This window comes from Asparagus officinalis, chromosome 2 (assembly GCF_001876935.1).
Source record: "Asparagus officinalis chromosome 2, Aspof.V1, whole genome shotgun sequence".
Taxonomy (NCBI): Eukaryota; Viridiplantae; Streptophyta; class Magnoliopsida; order Asparagales; family Asparagaceae; genus Asparagus; species Asparagus officinalis.
In genome coordinates this window covers 11,411,575-11,419,754 of record NC_033795.1, presented here as the reverse complement: position 1 = coordinate 11,419,754, position 8,180 = coordinate 11,411,575, and the positions used below count along the sequence as shown (strand labels likewise).

General features: G+C 33.9%; 1 pseudogene; it reads left to right on the top strand.

Annotated features, from left to right (window-relative positions):
• LOC109830261 overlaps positions 4,852-8,180 on the top strand; it is a 5,048-nt pseudogene continuing 1,719 nt past the window's right edge.

Sequence of the window (8,180 nt, the reverse complement as noted above, 5' to 3'; positions counted from 1 at the left end):
CAAATATATGTGAGCAAGCATAGATAAAAGTATGCTAAACACCACTCACATACAAGACCAAGTGAATACTCATATGTGTATCATCAATACAAAGTGTCACAAGGGTCTAACACAAAGATATATATCCATAGGATATATCAAAAATAATAACAAATTCTAAAAATTAAAATCAAAGATTAAAAATCACAAATCAAGAATCAAATGATTTGTCAATAAATCAAAAGAAAATTCATAAGTTATCAAACTATAAATCATGATTTATTGAGAACATATAGAAATACATTATTATGAGAATGATGTCTTAAAAACATGAAAACAAAGTATATATATCTAAAAAGTGTTTGATCAATAGAAGAAATCTTCTTTGTAGAACTTGATCAAACCACATAAGGAATATATTATAAACCACAAATAGATGATCCGAAAGCTCAAACATATAAATATCATCATAAGAGTGTTTTATAATGATCCCATAAACACAAACACATCAAAGTGAATCAAAAACAACATGGTTCAAACCAAGATTATAAAACACGTGAGAAACATGAACTATGGTTTTGAAAAAACAAAAATCATTTTGATTTATCAAATACTTTCTTTTAAAGATTTTAAAAATTATTTGCAAAAATCTCAAAAAAAATCATCTTTAAGAACATAAAAAAAAAATTAAAAATTAAAAATTTGTTCTTAAAGAATCAAACTTGTTTTGGTAACCAATTACTCTTAATATCTAAGAGTCTAGGGACATGACCTCTATCATTAAAGCTTAAAACCCTAGGGTTATGATCCCTTTTGGGCATATATGGTGCACGGACATGATCAAAACAAAATTCATATAGATGGCCATTTTGATTGTAATGAGTGCAATGAAAGGGTCTAAAAGATTTGTATTAACCAAAAGGTGGTGCACGGAAATCATTTGCAAACAAATAAAATTTATTTGAAGCTTTTTACAAATGAGAAACATTTTTCAAATCAAAACAAAATTTGGCCAAATGGCCAAACCTACCACAAAAATCGCACTTATACACATGAGCATGTTTATGATTTGTAATATGTGCATATGCATGTGTATGAGATGTAGAAACTTTATGAGATGCACATAAAATAGTATTATTAGAATGTTTATGTGCATCATAGCAAAACTGCGCAAGATGGCCTTTTCGGGCGCAAATAGAGCACTTATAAGTTTTGCTATATACATGTGCATAATGAGTAGATTTATTTTCTTTAGACTTAGCACACATATTCACAAGCTTCTTATGATTGTAAATGCATTTAGTTAGAGTTGAATCTAAAGAAGAAATGTGATCTTTAATATTATTCAACTTAACATTTGGCATAATATTATTGACAATAGAAGTAGAACAATCATGATTAATTTTAAAAGAATTAAATTCATTCCTAATTGTTTCTACTTCTAACATGACATCATCTTTCTCATGAGATAAGCTAGCAATATCCATTTTTAATTTTTATTACTTTCTTTAAGGTTTACATTTTTATTAGCAATGACATCAAACTTAGTTGCTAGAGCCCCATGATTGGAATTTAAAATAACATGCTTGCTTTTTAAATCTACAAAATTATGATGCAATTTGTTATAGGCTTTCATTAATCTATCATCACTTGCGAGTTCATAAATGGATAGATCATCATCGGAACCAGACTCGCATACCTCACTAGGGCTATCGCCTAGTGGTCGTATGCACAATGAAGATGAAGCTCCACTATTACTTGAAGTAGAATCCATCGAAATCTGTTGGAACTCCTCCAAGTTGCCTTGACATGCCTCTATATGTTTCAACAATAAATATGCACTATCAAAAGAAACAAGTTTGTTAGATATAAATGGTTCAAAAGATTTAAGCAGAAAATCTAACAATAAATTGTTCATGGTAGGCATTTTCTTATCATGATTGCTCTACTTGGATTTCTCTAAAGTGGGCATAATGTAAGCACTATCGATAACTTCCCATAAATCTAAATATTTAGATCTAACAAATATTTTAAATCTAAACATCCATTGAGCATAAGAAAATTATTGAATAAAGGAGCAACATTTATATCATAGTCTAAACAAGAGGCACCATGCATATCCATAATAAACATGCAAGCAAAAAGAATAAAATCAAAATAAGATTAGCAACAATAATAAGAACAAGTGATCTTTAACTCAAGGTGGTTAGACCTCAAATCAAAGAGCACCAAGCTCTGATACCAATTGAAAGTACCCTAGAGGAGGGGGATGAATAGGGTTATTGTTAATTTTATTAAATATTAATGCTAATTAAAAGTTATTAACAAATATATCCTAACAATGATGATATTTAATAAGATATATGCAAGGATATATATGCAAAGGAAAAAATAAATAAAAAACAATATAAATAAATCGTAGACACAAAGAGCAATCCAAACATAATAATATGATCACGAAGTTCGGACCTTCCGTCCTACGTCTCTGCTCCCCACTCCCGAGAAAACTCCACTATCGACACACCCGGTTTAGAAGCCAGAACTTTTCTACACACTCGGTTTTCTAGCTCACCAAAAACTCTACAAATATCTCACAATATACATACACAAACTATAACCTCAAGTGTTGGTCCTCACGTATCGCCTCACTCAAATGCTCGGCTTTACTAACTCTCTCTAGGTTTTACTACCGATATAACTCCTCTTGGTATCGACTACGTCCTCACCACACACTCCTCTTGGTGTAAATATGTATTACAAGGTGAACTCTCACAATAAGGCTCAAATACAACTCACCACACACTCCTCTTGGTGTAAATATGTATTACAAGGTGAACTCTCACAATAAGGCTCAAATACAAGATTTGTTCTCTAACAATGAATAAGAACACTATGAAGCTCACTCTCACTAAGTCACTCACCACAACCCAATACTATATTGTATGAAGAATATTAAAAGCTCAATTGAGGTGTGAGCGATAAACGAGAATAATAAAATTCCAACTTAAATAAAACTAGCTAAGATATGAATATGAAAATCAAAAGATAAATAAGCTAGATAAAAGAGTTAATGAAAATCAAAAGATAAATAAGCTAGATAAAAGAGTTAGAAATCTTCTCTATAAACACAAGGAGCTATAGATAGATGATGAGGATGAATTCCTCAAAAGAGTTAGAAATCTTCTCTATAAACACAAGGAGCTATAGATAGATGATGAGGATGAATTCCTCAGTTAAAATCAAAAGTTTCCTCCTTGTGAAAAACTCCTCTTTTGAAACAAACTTAAAACAATTCTTAAACACAAACTAAACTCTTTCAAAACTTGATTAAAATAATTTTCTTGATTACCATAAGAGTTGAATGCACTGGGGTATTTATAGGCACTCAAGACATCAGACAAAACCCAGAGAAAAAGACAAAACAGCTCAAAAATCGAAAATCTGGAAACTGCACAAAACTAACCGTTGGAAGGCTTATCAGTCGACTGACGAGCTTCATCAGTCGACTGATGAGCTGGCCGTTAGAGGTATTTTCCAGCTCATCAGTCGACTGATGATATTTATCAGTCGACTGATGGTTCATCAGTCGAAAAAAATAAAAAAGAGACTTTTGATGATTGTAGGCACTTTCATCAGTCAACATATCAGTCGACTGATGTCATCAGTCGACTTACCAGTCGAGTGATAACAGGTTATCAGCCTGAATCGATTTTGAAATTGAGTTTCAAAGCTCTGTTAAAAATAATAAATAAATTCCAAAAAATGTAAAACTTTGTAAACAGTTTATAAATATTTTGACAAACATGTTTGAAAAGGAATTTTTCAAAAAAAAATCCTCATATTTGTGAAAGCTCAACGTTTATCAAAAATATACATAGTACATGTTTTTGATGAATCTTGAAAATGAAGTTTGACATGTAAGAACATGTGGAAACTTTATGAATTGTTTTTATAAACGTTATAAAACATTAATACAATGTAAACAAGATTAATAAACTAATATTGCATTGTTTTCTCAAATAAACTCATTTGGTAATAAAATCAAAATTGTGTGTGTGTGTGTGTGTGTGTGTATATATATATATATATAGAGAGAGAGAGAGAGCTTGAAATATATTCACACAATATACACTACAAAACAACTAATATACCAAAGCTTGATAGATCTTCAATATGCTCGTCTTGGTAAACATGGAAGAAGCTTGAACTTGGATTTTGACTAGTGTGCATAGGCTTCATTCCACTATTTCCTTCCATCCTCCAATGTATATGATCGTGAAAGCTCTAGTCCATCCATCCTCCAATACATATTGTTTGTCTAGAATACCTAATAAGAAAACATAAATACTAGACAAATAATATTAGGAATTGTTTGTAATCATCAAAACAAGATTAGAAGATGTAGCTAGGCTCATAACATGAGACCTAACAATTCTATCACAATGAATTTTTCTAATTCTTTCACTTGACTATTTTGGCTTTTAAACTGAAAATGTTGCAAACATATTGGTAGTGAAAACTTCTGTACTATCATGTTTAGAAACCAATATTGTTAAGTTGGAGGTGAAAAATTAAAAACCTAATGTGATCAGAGAAACAAGGGTGCACCAAGATTTGTAAGGTAAAATCATAAATATGGAAGATTTGAGGGGTATATATGCAAAAACCCCAAAAATCATTAGGGCCATAATGATGGAAATATAAATTCACGTCAGCTATTTATCTTAAAAAAGGGTCACTTCACCCACTAGCTTTATTACTCGTCAAAGTAATTGCTATCATTAGCAGCACTAAGGCAACTGGCTTTTAGACTAGGGCCATGTATCCCACCAATCAACACCTTGAGCTCACCCTATATATACCCATTTCATGTACAAAACCATAAGCTCACCTTCTCCTTTAGACTCAGAAGAGAAAGAACGAGAGCTTAGAGAAAGAGAGAATGGGAAAAGATATTGAAGGAGGTGATCATGAGAGAAAAGGTATGCAACTATATATGTATTGTTCTTAGAAAAAAGAAGCATGTGTATATATACCTTATACACACTTTCTATTAATCATTATTAAAAAAAACTCGAATATTTGTTGGATATACTGGATATAAATTTGTCACTCATTAGTGAATTTATCTGTCAATATACAAGGTTGTGAGGCATATCAACTGCAATGTGATTAGCATGATAGACCTCAAACGCAGCTCCACTATCTCTTTGTTCCCATACTATTTTTCTCTATTTACATCTGCCTTGAAAAACTATATCATTTTTTTCACTTTTATTAAAAAAAAATTCTTTGTTATTTTTTCATGAATCCAAGCCATACAAGTTTAAAGAAAAGATGTAATGAAGATGACCAGTCCCTGTATCTCTTTTTTTTTTCTTTCCTTCCTTTCAATAAACTAAAATGAAACGACATGTTGAACTGGAGCATGAAACATGCATGTGCAGATTAAGATAATACGCAACAATTAAAGGCTTTATATGCAGCAAAATAAAGTAGGTAGTTGCTTCCAAGCCAAATCGTATACGCATCAACCCTGAATTTAATGTGACAATTGTGACTGTACTTTTCTATAACTGAAAGTTGCTCACATTGTTGGCATTAAAAAAATGATAATTGTTTAATGGGTCCATTCCTTAATTTCTTTTTTCTTTCTTTTTTATAAGAAAGTTTAAATTATTTCATGAGTGCTTTTGTGGGCACTAATCATTTTTTCATTCCTTCAAAAAGAAAGGTGACGTTTGAAAAGTGATGTGTGTATTTTAAGTGACTCGTACTAGCGTAACTGGCTATTTGCATCAACTTTAAGCAGGCTCAGCTAGCTTTATACCAAAGTTAGTGAAGTCTAATTGATGTTTGGAAAATGACACAACTTCCACTATGGATTAGCATCCCTTCACGTAACTATTGTAATGATTTATGTGAGATTTAGAAAGATCTCTTTTACTTCAAAAAAAAAAATCAAATTAAGTTCTTATGAAGATTAATGAGAGTTATGACTTTTACTTTAACATGTCTTAACAGATAAACAATTTTTTCCGGTCTGAAACTTGAGCTTTGTTTTGCTCATCGACATGATTTATCTAAATCATCCGCTTTAAATGCTCCTTCGATAAAAATTGAATTCATTGGAACTAACTTCATCTTAATTAATGTTCCTTGGATTATATCAAGAGAGGGACTAGGGGCACACCCTCTACCACACCTCCAACCACACCATCTCTCTCGCTACAGTACACCGGGCCCACATGAGACTTTATTAAATAAAATCTCATGTGGGCCCGGTGCACTGTAGCGAGAGAGATGGTATGGTTGGAGGTACGGTAGAGGGTGTGCCTCTATCATTTCTATTATATCAAACCTCGTCTGAAGTTCTGACAACAGCCGTGGATTACAATTTTATAAATGTTGAATTCTAAGCAAGAATTCCTTTATCATAGTCTTAAACTATCCGTAGTTGGTATATATATAGTTTGTTTTTACTAGTAGTTAGTAGTTGGAGATCGAAAATAGTCGCTATTGTTGTTAATGAAATTAAAAAGTATGATTACATGAATATGTACAGGGGATAATGTTTGTTGTCTAATATAGAAATTTAAAAGTACTATTGTTAATGAAATTAAAAGTACTTGTTTATACAGTTTGTACATCCACCAACATGCATAGATTAAATTAGGATTGATTTGTTCTTTCACCATTTTGGCTGATGTGCTGCTGAAATGATACATTTTTAAACTGTCAGCTATGATCTTAGGATTGTTAGTTTTATATTATAGTGGCCTAAATATGTGTCACTTCAGTTATACATCAGCAAAGACTGTGAAGGGACATGCCGATCCCTGCGTACTAGTATACATAACACCGTAACACTAATGAAACTAGAAACCGATCACATGCAGGCACAGTATGGACGGCGACGGCCCACATCGTCTCCGCAGTGATCGGCTCCGGCGTGCTCGCCTTGGCATGGAGTGTCGCTCAGTTTGGATGGATCGCCGGACCGCTCGTCCTCCTCGGCTTCTCCGGCGTCACTTACTACACATCGACTCTCCTCGCCGACTGCTATCGGTACCCTGATCCAGTCACCGGAGATATCCATCATGCGTACAAAGATGCAGTCAGGTCGTACTTGGGTATGTCATATATATGGATTTAAGTTTCTGATTGCCAGTTTAGATAACAAACAGATAGCACGAGTTTCTGATCATTACGTACGTTCCCTGTTCTGTTGCTTGTTGCAAAGGTCCGAGGGAAGTGCATCTATGCGCCAGCGTTCAGTATGTGAATCTATGGGGAACTCTTGTTGGCTACACAATCACGGCGGCTACTAGCATGATGTGAGTTATGCCTGTTCTTTTTAATAGAAATTGGGGATTTTTTAATGGATTTGAATCCTCTCTGCCGCTACAAAGTAGCGGAAAGATCACTACTACTTTTATAACGATCATGCTGTAAACAATGTGATTCATTTCAAATCTGACTCAAACAAGACCCACCCTTGTCATCCTTTGAGCGCAATCCTTTCCTGAACTTTTCACAGTGCGGTCCAGCGATCAAACTGCTTCTGGCGACCTGCACCGCCTCCGGCAACCTTGACAATGGTAGCGTTCGGATTCTCCAAGTCGTCTCGTCGCAGTTTCCCGAGCGGAGAACATAGCGTGGCTGTCGTGGTGGCCGTGGCGACGTCGGCTACTCCGTCATCGGACTCGGCCTCTGCATCGCCAAATGGGTGTCGCATGGTGATATTAGAGGGAGTTTGTCCGGCCCTAGTGGTGTCTCCACGGGTGAAAGGAGTTGGAATGCGCTGTTGGGGCTGGGGAATATTGCTTTTGCTTATACTTTTGCTGATATCTTGATTGAGATTCAGGTATTGGTATTGTTTTTTTTTTTTCCCTTGATTAACATACTCTCCTAGATGTTAATGAGAATGTGTTTCGCGGGCGTCGCATGATGTTAATGTGTCTCATAATAGAAAGATGCCTTTTTTTTCCCGGGGGTATATATACACCGTGTACAACATACAAATGATCGAGAGATAACTTGATTTGAACATCAGGAGCTCTAAATGCTAGTAAAAAAGGAATAATAAATAACTAATCCCCTAAATATGTGGGAAGTATCTGCAATTACTTTTGGATAACAATCTTTTCTAATTCTGTAATTTCAGATGATAAGGCTTAGAAGTATTGATGATTGATTGC